This window comes from Zootermopsis nevadensis, unplaced genomic scaffold (genome assembly GCF_977971745.1).
Source record: "Zootermopsis nevadensis isolate Lab colony 2312 unplaced genomic scaffold, Znev_1.0 Znev_ptg000024l, whole genome shotgun sequence".
Lineage (NCBI taxonomy): Eukaryota > Metazoa > Arthropoda > Insecta > Blattodea > Termopsidae > Zootermopsis > Zootermopsis nevadensis.
Window position 1 is genome coordinate 2,235,458 of NW_028259156.1, and position 15,376 is coordinate 2,250,833.

Genomic DNA, 15,376 nt, shown 5'->3' on the forward strand with positions numbered 1-15,376 from the left:
ACAATTTGGAGTTACAATCTATTTCGGATTAAGATTTTTCTCAGGAAATGAAAATTATTTACCTTGATATCTCAGGATAGAAACAAGTAGCTAGGTGTAGATGGGAGGATAATATTAACATGGATCTAGATATAAGTGGCTCAGGATACTGTTGTAAATGAACATACGAGTTCCATAAAAGTCGATTTTGTTGACTAACTGGATGATTACCATCTTCTTAAGACGTACTCTGCTGCTACACGAATTTCGTTGTAAAGAATAAGTGAAATTTGTAATCTGTAAAAGTGGTATTTTGGACTATGTCTATCTTCTAAAATAGAATAAAATCACAACATTTTGGAAGCTGGGTCTTCTTTTTTTAGGTGAAAGGTTAAGGATTAAAACCGTAATTGATGGACTCCTGGTTAAACTATCCTCGGACCTGGAGGTGATTGCTAAAAAGGGGGCCCAACAACTAGGGTTTCTGCCTTTATCATTTTACCTGAAGACGGAAGAATATACATCTTCCGAAACATAATTTTACTGAAATGTAGAAGATGACAAATTTTAAAATACAATTTTTACAGATCACTATCGTCAGAAACCTTCAGACTTCGTGTTACATATAAATTATGTGGATTTCTACCGCAGCTGAAGTGATATATTCTATTACTGACGGTGTGTTATGAATTGTCCGGCGGGGGTTCCAACACGACCATAACAACTCCAACCTGCCCGGTTTAATACGTGTATGTTATAACATTTACGAGGGTCGCTCATTAAGTAATGCCCCACATTTTTTTCCTCAGAACATATTTATTCAAGATGGCTCAAATTTAGTGACAATATAAATCAATGTTTCCTTTACACATACTATTTTTCCACATAGTCCCCATCAACTTGTACGGTTTTACGCCAGCGTGGAACAAGTGCATGCATGCCTTGCCGGTACCAGCTCTTGTCCTGTGCACGTAGCCATGTCCTCACTGCTTGAATCACGCTCTCGTCATCTTCAAATCTTGTTCCGCGGATAGCATCTTTAAGTGACCCAAAGAGATGGAAGTCGGAGGGTGCCAGATCTGGACTGTAGGGTGGATGGGGTAGCACCGTCCAACCCAATTTGGTGATTTCTTCCCGGGTTCTCAGACTTGTGTGAGGGCGTGCATTGTCGTGCAGGAGCAAAATTTCTGCTGGATGCTTGTGAGGCCGAACTCGTCGAAAACGCTTCTTGAGGGTTTTCAGGGTCCTGATGTACGCGTCTGAATTGATGGTCGCACCTCTTGGCATCACATCCACAAGAATGACCCCATCACTGTCCCAAAAGACAGTCATCATGACTTTTCCGGCGGAGGGAGTTGTCTTGAATTTCTTCTTTCTCGGTGATTGAGGATGATGCCACTCCATTGACTGCCTTTTTGTCTCTGGCTCAAAGTGGTGTATCCAAGTTTCGTCACCTGTAATGATCCGGGACAGAAAGACCTCTCCCTCAGCATCAAAACGCTCCAACAATTCAGAAGAAATCGTTTTCCTTTGAATCCTGTGGTCTGCTGTGAGACTTCGTGGAACCCATCTTGCGCACACCTTCGAATATGCGAGAGCCTGGATAATTGCAATCACACTTCCATTGATGACTGAAAGCTGTTGGGCCAATTGTCGAGTTGTGATGCGCCGATCCTCACGAATAATGGCATCCGCGCGGTTCAACATGTCTGGAGTGGTGGCTGTGGCAGGACGCCCAGAGCGCGGCAGATCACGGAGCTCGGTTTCTTCACTTCCTGAAGCTTTAACTCTCTTAGCCCAGCGACCAACGGTGCTCCTATCGACTGCACAGATTCCATACACAGCACACAAACGTTTATGAATGTTCACCACCGTTTCTTTTTCAGCAACAAGGAATTCAATTACAGCTCGTTGCTTGTAACGAGAGTCGTTCACAGACGCCATTTTAACAGTTCACTACAGCTCCGCTATCGGTTGGAATCATTTGAAACTCCGTACACGAACGCGGGAAACATCAAATCTCAAGCATGTAAAAGTACACTTTTCTATCTTCATTATTGGCTGAGAAAAAAAATGTGGGGCATTACTTAATGAACGACCCTCGTATATGATAACTAGACTGCATTTGCGAGCCACATAGTTTTAATCAAAGAAGCTTTTATTTTGATTGTTCTTAACTGATTTTTATTTATTAATTTTAATTTCGTGTCATACTTTAATATTAAACCAAAATGAAATGAAGTAACATTATTCAAATAACATTAATATTCACTTTAGACAATCATAATTATTATTATTTTAGTGTTCTGTCTGACGACAGGTCCATATGAACAGGATCCTTCCATCCTTTTCTCGGACTGGGACCTGTTCATATACGTTCTTGGCAGATGATCCAGAAGTGGTTTGCCATTGCCTTCTTCTGTGTGTGAATGGAGTAATTGTTGGGATGCCACGGAGGAAAACTCCGTGTTGCCTAGACCACGGCCTTGCCCAACACAAGTTATAAATTCGGGCACAGCCGGGAATCGAACCCGGATTTAAAACTCAAAACATGTCGGAAGTAATTCATTACAAGACATAATGAAACTGCTGTGTATGGACGGATAACAATAATATTTTTGATAATTTTCACAGCACGACACAATCTTACAAAATGCAGAATCATTGATTTTTACAGTCTGTGGTACATATAGTTACCACTGGGTATCAAACGCTTATTGGAAGACGTGTGTCCACATTGTCTGAAGGTGGCATAGAGATATTAATCCAAAGAAGAATTTACTTAACATCAACCGATGATTCGCATGTAATTGGTACTTTGACTATTCTTATCCTCAATTAGTCAAAACAGAGACAAAAATCTTATCTGAAATGCAAAAGACTAAGGATCTTATGTCATTAGCAGTTCTTTAAAATAATTTGTTTGATAGCGGAAGGCAAATAACACCAATACTTCAACACGCGAACTACGCACACGGTTAAATATAATAATGAAAGAAACAGTTGTCTCAGTTGATAATAAAAGATTAATATTGCTAATAGAACTCCTTAATGGAATGAAATCTACCGTCATTAAATATCTAATGTAATCTGTAAGTGTATAAGTCATTTTCAGTGTAAACTGTTAGGATACGTAAGTTTCAATTCTGGGACGGAGATCTAAGATTTATACAACCACATCGCAATAAAATATTGTTATGTGGCACAGAAGTTGTACCAGAGGTCACCTAGATGCGCCAACATACTTTGAGGACCCACTTAAGGTCTAAAACAAGGTGGGAATTCATACGCGTTGCCCAACTCCTGAGGTGCGGTAGCCAGAATTTGAACTTTGACCTCAGCAAATGGTGCCATATGGTTTCAGTTGTCTAAATTCGACATTTCCGTGGGCGGGGAGTATGGAATTTGCCTGATGAAAATTATGGAGAATGCTGTTAATAGCTCAACTCCCACAGCGTAAACGTACAGAACGAATAATAAATTATCAACTGGAAAAGATGAGCTATTAAAGAGTTTGTGACCTAAATTAAGGATCTATTCAGGAATAGAGAAAAACCTCGAAACGCCTCTGTTATATAACCGATCTCCGGGACGGGATATGAACCTGGGACATCCACTTAACCACAATGTTACATAACTTATTCTTCTGATATTTATTCTGTCAATAGTTTATTTAATCTCTGAATTGTTATATCATTATTATAAAACTTAATATCATGGATGATGAAAAGGTCTTGGAAGTTGATACGTCGTAGTCAAATGTAGCAGTCAGCGCTCTTACAACATTTTAACTGTTAAGACTGGTAATAGTGGAAATATATTCGGTCAGTATCACATTCTGACACACTATAAAAGTGCTTACTTCTTGTGTAATTTGTGTTGACTTAAGTCCTTCTTACCCAGCAAACACGATACACTATAGAATTTTACGTTTGTCTCCCTGAGAGGAATACCAAAATAATTTACATGTTTCATGTTATGTTTATTGCAAATATCCTGATTATAAATTTATAAAACGTAAAGTATACGAATGTACAAGGATTTAAAAATGGCCGCAAAGAATCAAATATAAGTTTTATGCATAAATTAACCTCGCTTTGGAACGTATTTTAAAGTTGTTTGTTCTGTACAGATGTGTTATTTTTTTATATCTTCATGGCGATAGTAAATCAGGAAGAGCTTAAGAGCTTTATCATGACAGCAATGCAATGGTAATGGCCGGTGTTAAAATATTTCCACACCACATACTGAATTTTAATTAATCTGGGAATCTATCCGCTTGACGAACACTGGGGCTTCCAAGCGTCAAAACAAGTCAAAATCATAATTTTGTCTCCCTTCCACAGTTGCTACGATCTGTATACGAGGTGCGATCGGAAAGTTTCAAGACTGTGACAATAGAGGGCGAACCGGATGTAGTACGAGCTTCTGCCGCTAGGGGGTGCGGCCTACATTCATAGTGAATCAGTGTGCCAGCCGGCATCATCGAATTAGCATTTGTTTCTTAGTTACGGGCGTTTTGGTAGTGCATTACACCGACCCTCCTGCGATTTCGGAATGGCGTGTGCATCAAATTTTGCCAAAGACTCGCCAAAACGGCTACGGAAACCTATGAAATGCTAAAGCAAGCATTTGGGGAGTCCGCAATGGGTCGTGCACAAACTTTTGTGTGGCATTCACGTTTTAAAAATGGCCGAACCTCTGTCGATGATGACGAGCGTTCTGGACGACCATCTTCGAGCACAACGCCCGAAAATGTTACGAAGATTCGGCAGGCCATTCACGAAGATCGACCATCGTCGTACCATCAACGACTTGTGCGACATTGTTGGGATAGGCTATGGGACCTGTCAGCTGATTCTAAAGCAAGAACTCCACATGCGACGCATCCTGTCTGAGGACCAGAAGCAGAATCGACTTCTCGTTTGTCAGGAGCTCAAAGATCTTGCAAGAACCGACCCCAACTTCCTTTCTAAGCTCCGTGTGACTTCTTCCTCTTTCCAAAGATGAAAATTCAGCTAAAGGGAAGGAGATTTGAGACGATAGAAGAGATTCAGGCAGAATCGCAGATGGTGCTTGACAGGCTGACAAAGAAAGATTTCCAGGGATGCTTCCAGGCTGGGCAGCGGCGCTGGGATCGTTGTGTTCACTCCCAGGGGAACTACTTCGAGGGTGATGGATGAATTTAATACCTGAGATAAGTGTACGGGTTTTTATACGCACAGTCTGTAAACTTTCTGATCGCACCTCGTAATATGCCTGCATCTTGTGGCTACAGGCTAAGAGAACTTGTTTGAAAGTACGTACCACGACACAGCGGGGCGTCTCCGTATTCAAGAGATCGTATAAATAATGCAAAATAAAACGTCTCTGATATATTAGCATTTATTTTCAGTCTACACAATTGTAAGATGCCGTATTTTCATAAGCAGCTTTCGTCGGTTGTCATATTCGGACGTTTCGGCAGCTGATATAAGATGAACCCTCGTTCACCTGGTACACCTACTGTTAGAAGCAAAGATGGGCTGGACATGTAGTTGGGATGGAGAAGACAAGAGATGCGAGCACAATATTGATGGGGAAACATATTGAAAAACGTCCACCTGTTAAACCAAGAAAGAGATGAGATGATATTACGAGGATCGTAGGTAGAAAGATTTTAGGGGACAGAGGTGGATGAAACTGGCACAAAGTTTTGAACAGTGGTGGACTTTTGTATCACTTGGTATTCTGCAGTAGCAGATTTGATTATTTCGTGAGATTGTAAGGTGAATTTAACTTTTTATTATATTGTATCTATGAGCGAATTATATGTTAGTGTCAGTTATCAATAAATTCTGTATCAGTAAGATATTATTTAGATCCATATTAATATTATCCTTCTATTTTCACACAAGACTTACACCCCACTAATAAAATAATAATTGCATGATGAATTAGGATGCTAAACTGCGTTATTTTCTTCAAATCGTCTGTAATTTGACGTCCACCAGAAAAACACACCGACAGCCTGGAAGAAACAGTCCTTTATGTCACGTGACATACGCCTGGCTCCTTCCGTTCCATCATGGCGGCCACTGAACAATCTCCAGTGAACCGTGCTTCCTCGCATAACAAATGACATCCTTTTGGCGCCCAAACTGTCCGGCGACATGCGACTCATCACATCAGATACAAACATATTCACGAGTTGTAACCTTGCGGGGTCTTTTATACAAATTTAAAACTAAATTTCAAAGTAATTTTAACATTCCAAAGAGTAATTTCATCTACTGCGGTACGAGGTCAGCTTGATATGACGGATATCCGGTTTAGAAATTGCCGTATGTGGATGAATATTTATATGGACTTAAACCCTCCACTCTTCTAGAGTATCTGAGGAACATACGATAGAGTTTTCGGTGTCAGAATTAAGAAAAAAGATTAAAATGCTATCAGTAAAAAACGTAATGCAAATGTCTAACAAAGTAAATTAAAGGCTTGTAATGTCTCATGCAGTCATAAAGTCCGCCCTCACGATTATGTTGGCTTAATCCATATTCTGAGAAGCATTATGTCACAATTAAGGTGAATTATATTAATATTATAACAGTTTTTAATTCAAAAACAATAATCATGCAAATAGAAATATCTTTGTCTCATTTGATATACATTAATATTAAATTACAATGTCTCGGGTAATAACAATATAAATTGCCTATTATAAGTAAATTATATCTCTACTTATCATAATTATGTGTTGTTGTTATTATTATTAATATTATTCCATCTATTCACCACTTTATAGGGTATTTACTTCCATGTACCCGAGACAAACCTTGACCCTGAGGTACACAGTCCAGCAACTATTTCCGAAATACATTTTGTTTTTAATACGCATTACATATATTATATAGTTTTATTGTTAGAGATGACTACATATTTTACGACAGCGTCTTTCGAATGACGTATGAAGATCCTAAAATTGAAGTTTTACGAAGTTCCCTGATGTCGTGTTCGCCCCGGGATGTTGGCCAAATATTTTCTGAGTGATTTGAAGACATTTCCAGCTGCTCCTATAATTATTGGAATTATTTTTCCTTGAAAGTTCCACATTCTCTGTATTTCAATGTGAAGCTCCTTGTATTTCAAGATCTGTTGTTTCTGATTACTCATTATTATTATTATTATTATTACTCTTATCTGTTCAAGATAAAAACTATTCAACGATTTATATTTAACGTCGGTAAACTTCTACCAGACTACACGGTTCAACAACCCAGAAGACATCCATCTTCAAACTCACCGCTTTGAAAACGTCAAATCCTACGAAAATCTAGTTATTTCAAATGGAATGATTAATTATGCGTTAACTTATATACGTCTCAGTTTTCGAGCCGTCATTGTCCATAATAGGATAATGTCTCATGTTTTCCTCTTGGTCTTTAGTTAATGAGTTTATACTCGACTGAGATGCTAGAAAGGGTATTTTGCTACTGGCTTGCAGTAATGCCTTCTTGAACACTTTTAAAAATTATATCGACTACATTTTTATTTTTTATTTGTAGTGTTCTGTCTGACGACAGGTCCATATGAACAGGATCCTTCCATCCTTTTCTCAAACTGGGACCTGTTCATATACGTTCTTGGCAGATGATCCAGAAGTGGTTTGCCATTGCCTTCTTCTGTGTGTGAATGGAGTAATTGTTGGGATGCCACGGAGGAAAACTCCGTGTTGCCTAGACCACGGCCTTGCCCAACACAAGTTATAAATTTGAGCACCACCGGGAATTGAACTCGGGACCCCAGGCTTACAAGGCTAGTGTTCTGACCGCTAGACCTAATCTCGGAGGGAAATCGATGTTTGTCGTCAAAGAGGTCACGTCCCACATACTACGAACCTTTGACGAAACAGGATATGTTAGTCTAGCATATATAATTGAGATGTCACGTCACTGTTCCTTAAGGCCAAAGTGTTTAACAGCTCAACAACTTCTAATGGAAAACATTAATGTCTTGGAAAGGAATAACTACAAAACACGACTCAATTTGCACTGTAAAATGGAATATTCCACGTAAAAAGTTCTATCGGTTAGCCTAATTGTGTAGAGTTTCTTTAAAAAAGTTAAGGCAATCATCAGAACTATTTTATTCATTATTATATCCAGCTAGATAACTTTATTACAATGTCTTACTATATGGCAACACGTTTCGGTATATGTCATGTCACCTTCAGGTCATTAAATGTTACGTAAAACATATTAAAAATTAAAGTTGTAATGAATTTCTGTAGATGGCAGTAATAATGAACATAATATTACAAAACTCAACCAGATTACTTCGATATATAATTATCACTCAGGCCTACATCAAAATTTTGTATGCAAACATCATACATTTCAAATACAGTGTTTAATCAAGCGATGATGAGATGTTCATGTCTTTTCTTAACTATGTAGCTCTCTGTGTAATACCTAACCATGCATCCTGTGTGCCTGTAGGTATATCGATAATTACCTACAGATTCAGTTAAGTACAAGTAAGTGGTCATTGGCTTCTTTGTAAAAATTATACATACGGCCAGTGTCCACGTCAATGAACTCCCGTTTTCCTTATCTTATATGGAAAACCAGATTTATGGTAAAATGTCCCCGTTCCACCTAATAACTTCTGAACCAACTGAAGGATTTTCATAAAACGTATTATGAATCACACGCCACCAGAAATTACCTTATACTGGAATCATTTGTTTTACTGTTGTTGGAAAACGACATCAGGTCTACTACATATAAAATCCTAAAATGTTGTGTTGCTAAATGTTCGATTCTCACACGTACAGAACATTTTGGAAATGCAAATTATTAAGCGGTCTATATTTTAGCCCACAACATTAACAAATCAAAATGATACTCGTGAGGAAGTTGGGTGGAGACTAAATTTCGGAAATGCTTGCTACTTCTCAGTTCAAAATATTTTGTCTTCCCGTCTGATTTCTGAAAACCTATAAATTAAAGTGTACAAAACAATAATTTTGCCTGTTGTTTTGTATGGGTGCGAAACCTGGTCTCTCACTCTGAGGGATGAACACAGATTGCAGGTGTTTGAGAATTGGGTGTTGAGGAGGATATTTGGGCCTAGGAGAGAAGACGATGGGGTCTGGAGGAAACTGCATAATGACGAGCTTAAAAGTCTGTACTCCTCCCCACAGTATTGTCAGGGTGATTAAGTCGAGAAGAATCAGATGGGCTGGGCATGTAGCGCTCATGGATGGGACAAGAGGTGTGCACCGGGTATTGGTTGGGAAGCCTGAGAGGAAGAGACCTCGGGGGAGACCTAGACGTAGATGGGAGGATAATCTCAGGCGGGATCTATGGGAGATAGGAGTTGAAGGAGACTGGATTTTGTTGGCCCAGGACAGGGCTTTAGTTAATTCGGTGATGAACCTTCGGGTTTCATAAGCCATCTGGTTGGTTGGGTCCACTATTTGGGAAGCCTGAGGGGAAGAGACCGCTGGGGAGACCTAGACGTAGATGGGAGGATAATCTCAGGCGGGATCTATGGGAGATAGGAGTTGAAGGAGACTGGGTTTTGTTGGCCCAGGACAGGGTCCGGTGGAAGGCTTTGGTTAATTCGGTGATGAACCTTCCGGGTTAGGTAAGCCATCTAGTTGGTTAGTTAGTTATATTTTAACCCCATGGGATTACAATCTTCACGTAGAACAGCATGACAATTCAACCTAACTTTCATTGTTTATTCGTTAACTGCCGTGTGTCCTGCGTCATGTATTTTGATTCTGCGAAGTTGATAATGAAGCTGTCTAAATTTTCTACGCTTCGCAAAGACACAACCGGCCAGTAAGTCTCCTTGTTGAAGACAGGAAGAAAGGAGAAACCTTTAAACCGTTAAGTCTATGACTCCTACAGCGCTCCTGTTAGACACTGTTTCATCTATTCGGTCATATGAATTCCAATTAATAATATTAGCGGTAGATGGAGATCACAAATCATTGAGGTCGATGATCTGTATCACAATCAGAGGACAATGTTCTGTTGAACAATAGGAAGGAATTCTGCAGAGGAACAGAGCGCAACGGACAGCTACAACTTAAAGGGAGTCCTTGGTGGTAACACGTAATAGAAATTTATTGTTCCTTTAAATAAATTTGGTTAAAATGTCAATGATATAGTTTCAATAAATAAATGTATTTCCATACTATATTATAATAAATATTCGGGGTGTTTATTCGTTTTCGAAATGTTGTAAAAACTTCAGAGTTTATATTCTTAAGATCAAATAGTTCAAATTTAAAATATGCTGGTTTATTACAACTATAGTTGTAAGGTAAATGCAAAGTACTGGTTTCAAACGACAAACTTTTACCCTGAATAAATTATTTTTTATAATTTTGTATGCTATTTCAGGTGATTAAAGACTGTATTAGCGGCAATTTATAAACTTCACGTCACCAAATAGTGTTTTAATTATAATTTTTATCCTAAACTACAACATTTATTGTCACGAATGACGGTAAAATATAAATAATTATTTCAAAATAAGTTTTTTTATGTTAAGGGTTTAACAAAACAGAATATAAAAATTAAAATCATTATTTATCTTGGCTCTGTAATTTGCTTCTGTAGTTGCTAAGTTAGCACGTTATAAAAGAGGAATCGAATTAAAATTAAATAAATTAATTATAAAAGCTATTAAGCTTTAACATCTGCATGTATAACTGAACAGTCTTTCGCTTTGGTTCATTGTTTCCACAAAGCATCATAGACAAACCAAAATTAAATAATATTTTATAACAAAATTAATATCATTATTTATCTTCTAGATTATTGCACCGTGTAATCTGGCAGTTAGCAGACATTTTTAAATGTGCTTAATGCCTCTATCTTTCGGGCGATGATGTTGATGGAGGTAGTTAGCACCTCTGAAACGTCGGTCAACTGCCAGACTACACGGCGAGAGTAACCAGAAGACTGTTATCTTATTCAAACAATTACTTTGTATTATTCAAAAATATGATTAGGGTACTAAGATCATGAAGTATGAGAAGGATAGGACATAAAACACGCACATGTAACCTAGAAATGCACACAAAATTTTAGTCTAAAAGATGAAGTGATCTAATCGGAGGTGTAGGGAGGACAGTATTGAAATTGATACTACAGAATTAAAGTGTGAAGAAATGGAGTGGATTAATCTGGCTGGGAATAGGGACCACTGGTGGGGGGTCTTGTTATGGCAATGAACTGTCTGATTATTAAGAAGCTTGAAGTTTCTTGATTAGTTGGGAGATTTTTCCCCCTATGGGCCTTCCTGAGGACTTTTTTTTCCGGCATTTGGTAGAGCTCCACGGTTCAAATGTTCCAAGATCCACGCCTTATGCAGCGCGGAGTTCATTAATCAATTAAAATATTTCAGACAGCGGATATATAACTTAGTGGGAACATGTGTACAGCATATGCAAATTAACTTCGAGCTTACACATACACGTGTGACGGACGGTAAGACCTCGAAGCGATGGCACACACGAAGAGATAACCCAGCCCTTCCCTGTGAACAATAGTTTGTGAATCTACCACGTTTTTAAATTTTAGAAATAGCTCATGCGTTGTTAGTATTTTACAGTTCCCTTTGTTTATAAAACATTTTCGTGTATCAAAATTCTGAAAGTTTGTGACGATGGTGCGTTGTTGAAGCAAGCTTTTTTCTGGATAAAAGCCATCGCCCAAGACTAAATAAAACACGACGTTTCGAAGATTGAAGTCTATCTCCGTCTTCCGGTAAAACCTATTCTGTTAGGCCCAGTCCCTATCTCCGGACATAAGAGAAGTTAAAGTCATGGTATATATAAGTTAAGTGAGACAGCGCATAAGGTAAGGAGTAAGGGAGTTTTATTTAGTCTTGGACTTTGAAAAATGTCCAGAAAATAGTTTGCTTCAGTATATCAGAATACGAATATGTCAAAATGAAAATGGCAAACACTTTTTTAGTCACACTATACTTGTTCAGACAGCCTCTTTGCCGTCTGGTCCAATCTCGGAGTTATTTTGCGTCGCATGTTACAGACGGGGACTGGTAATTATTTATAAACATTTATTACAATAGTTTTAAACAGCGAGTGTCTCGAAACACTGCGTGTTTATTCCATTTCGTGTTTGAATTTTAATAGAAATAATTGTTAAAATGTCTGCAGTATCTAAATATCATTTAACCGGTTTCCTTCTTGAAATGCGACCGACTTTGAATGGCAGGTAGCATGCTTCCATTTGTCGCACTGGCAGGGGGCAGACAAGAAGCTTGAAGCTGGCATTACATTTGCAGAAAGAGCATTCGTCCCACTGCATTGCATTTGGGAGATTCCCTGCGGTTGCTTTGTCAAATGACTGCTCGGCTGATACGAGGTGCGATCGGAAAGTTTCAAGACTGCGCGTATAAAAACCCGTACACTTATCTCAAGTATTAAATTCATCCATCACCCTCGAAGTAGTTCCCCTGGGAGTGAACACAACGATCCCAGCGCCGCTGCCAAGCTTGGAAGCATCCTTGGAAATCTTTCTTTGTCAGCCTGTCAAGCACCATCTGCGATTCTGCCTGAATCTCTTCTATCGTCTCAAATCTCCTTCCCTTTAGCTGAATTTTCATCTTTGGGAAGAGGGAGAAGTCACACGGCGAATAAGGAGGGTGCGGGATGACGGCCATGGTGTTTGAGGCCAAAAACTGCCGAACTTTGAGGGCGGTGTGCGCTGGCGCGTTGTCATGATGCGTCGCATGTGGAGTTCTTCCTTTAGAATCAGCTGACAGGTCCCATAGCCTATCCCAACAATGTCGCACAAGTCGTTGATGGTACGACGATGGTCGATCTTCGTGAATGGCCTGCCGAATCTTCGTAACATTTTCGGGCGTTGTGCTCGAAGATGGTCGTCCAGAACGCTCGTCATCATCGACAGAGGTTCGGCCATTTTTAAAACGTGAATGCCACACAAAAGTTTGTGCACGACCCATTGCGGACTCCCCAAATGCTTGCTTTAGCATTTCATAGGTTTCCGTAGCCGTTTTGGCGAGTCTTTGGCAAAATTTGATGCACACGCCATTCCGAAATCGCAGGAGGGTCGGTGTAATGCACTACCAAAACGCCCGTAACTAAGAAACAAATGCTAATTCGATGATGCCGGCTGGCACACTGATTCACTATGAATGTAGGCCGCACCCCCCTAGCGGCAGAAGCTCGTACTACATCCGGTTCGCCCTCTATTGACACAGTCTTGAAACTTTCCGATCGCACCTCGTATTTCAGATTATCACAGCGGCAATCTGTAGATAAGTACGTACTCATCGCCCTGATGATGGAGGCAGCAAGGAACTCTTAAATGTTGGTAAAACTTGTATCAGACGGAGCTACAATCCAAATTAAAATCTGTCCAATGGCTCGTGATTTTCGAAATGTAACCAAAACAAAATAAAATTTCTTTCGTCTAATTACCACCGAAACTGTAATACGTAGGGAAATTGCTATCTCTTTGATGTTTCTCCGTAGCTACTATTCGGAAAATGTTTCGCTCCAATAAACATTTAAAGAGTTACGCTACGTAAATGTAACGAAAAGATCGATATTTACCACTGTATCACTTATAGCGAATTAATTTCATTCTCAATTTACGATGGCCAAAGGCCATAATAAGATAAAATCTGTAGCAGCTTCCAGACATTGCTTGTTTACACTAATTCCATACCTAATCTTATCCTACCATAATCCCCCATTCGCCTGTCCCATTTTACTATTCCCACTGATTAAATCGTCTTTGTATTTGTTATGAATTATGTTTTCTTTCAGGTAAGGAATAATGTTTAAATATTAATAATACGAGCTCCGTATTAAGAATATTAATGGTTAAAACATAGATATTTTACTTGCAGGAAGTTCAAATTTAGCATTTAAAAATTTCTACATGAGCGATTATTATTGGAGTGTTTTTCGAAATCAGAATTTTTCTTACAAAAGCTCAAGTTCGAGCGATTACCAGTTTTAGGTTCAAAAATTAGTCCTTCTACGCAGGTGGATCCAAAATCAGTCTGCCAAACTTTTTCGTTACAGTTGCCAAGTTATTCTAGTCGTAATAATTTGGTCCCAACATGGAAAGGTTAGAATTCATTTCATTCAGAAAGCACGCGGCTTTACTGATAAATTTCGCAATCAGTTCAACATTAAAATGAAAATTTTTATTTAATAATATAACGTGTTACGGATTTCACAACTCACAGACTGCGTGACACCGTTCTGTAATACATTCACGTGGCACACATTTTAAGACATATTTTATTATTAAATATTAACATTTATTTTAATTTAACATTGAAATTACTGTAATTTTCTTGTATTAAATCCCTTATTTCTGGTATGTCTTTATATTATTCTCAAACCGCTGTGGTTCCTTAATCTATTCGAATTGGGACCTTCCTTTTTCAATCGCAATGACTGATTGACGTAACCACGAAGTTTGTCAGTCTCTAGAGACTGGAGCGGTGGTTTCACTGACCTGTAGGACTACATTTCATTGTCCATGTCACGAGCTGTTGCTGGAAGATGGTGACGTATGTCATAAGTGTCTACAATTACAATCTGTCAACTTTTCAGTTTCTTTATAACCAAACTTCGCTTCTTTGTCTCTACAGCCTGACAACCAGAGGAAATATGTAACATTTTAACATAAGTCCATCATAAAAATAATTTAGACTACTTAAACCACGCGTGTTCCTGGCTGTCTGGTTGTTTAACAGCGCTATATTAGCCACAGAGTAATAGCTTCGAATTAGACAGGTGATTACGAACTGTGATAAGAAATGATTTGGAAGTCGGCGTACATCGCCTATTGAAAGTCCTATAAAGATCACGAAATCTCCTACAAATCCGGTAAAGATTCAAATCAGGAATCTCTAAAATACAAGTCCAGGTTGTTATTGATTTGCAGACATGCTCTATAACAGTGGTATTCAACCTGGGGTATGCGAAGACATCTTAGGGGGTACATGAAATTTAAAAACAATATTATTTTATGATAAACGCTGAATAATCAGTAATGTAATTTATTTAATTTATTTTAGATGTAGATTATATACTATGTATAACTTGAATTATACACCATCAACTTTGAGGGGTACAAAGTTGAAGAGAAATTATATCTGGGGGTACGCGAACAAAAAAGGTTGAATACCACTGCTCTATAAGACCCGCTTATGAATACATACACTACCCTGCAATGTGTTTTCTCAGTCAGACGCCCTGTTCTGTCAAGACCTGTCAGCGCGATCCATCAAATTATTATCTGAGCAACACATCACGACAGACTGTTACAAATACGTACTACTGCGCTCTCAGACACATCCCAAAACACGTGTAGGTTATTTACGA

General features: G+C 38.7%; 2 protein-coding genes across 6 annotated transcripts in view; one reads left to right on the forward strand and one right to left on the reverse strand.

Moving 5' to 3' along the window:
* LOC110835953 (CDK5RAP1-like protein) overlaps positions 1-15,376 on the reverse strand; it is a 153,497-nt gene that overhangs the window by 103,779 nt on the left and 34,342 nt on the right. Inside the window, exon 12 of one of the 5 annotated variants that reach the window (XR_015536788.1) lies at positions 5,347-5,582. The exons of the other annotated variants lie outside the window; for them this stretch is intronic. The gene's annotated coding sequence lies outside the window, so the exon portion shown is untranslated. Of the gene's footprint in view, positions 1-5,346; positions 5,583-15,376 lie in introns of those variants that run through there. 5 annotated transcript variants of the gene reach the window in all.
* Positions 1-15,376, forward strand: part of dgo (ankyrin repeat domain containing protein 6 diego) — a 111,464-nt gene that overhangs the window by 73,134 nt on the left and 22,954 nt on the right. The window lies entirely within an intron of this gene.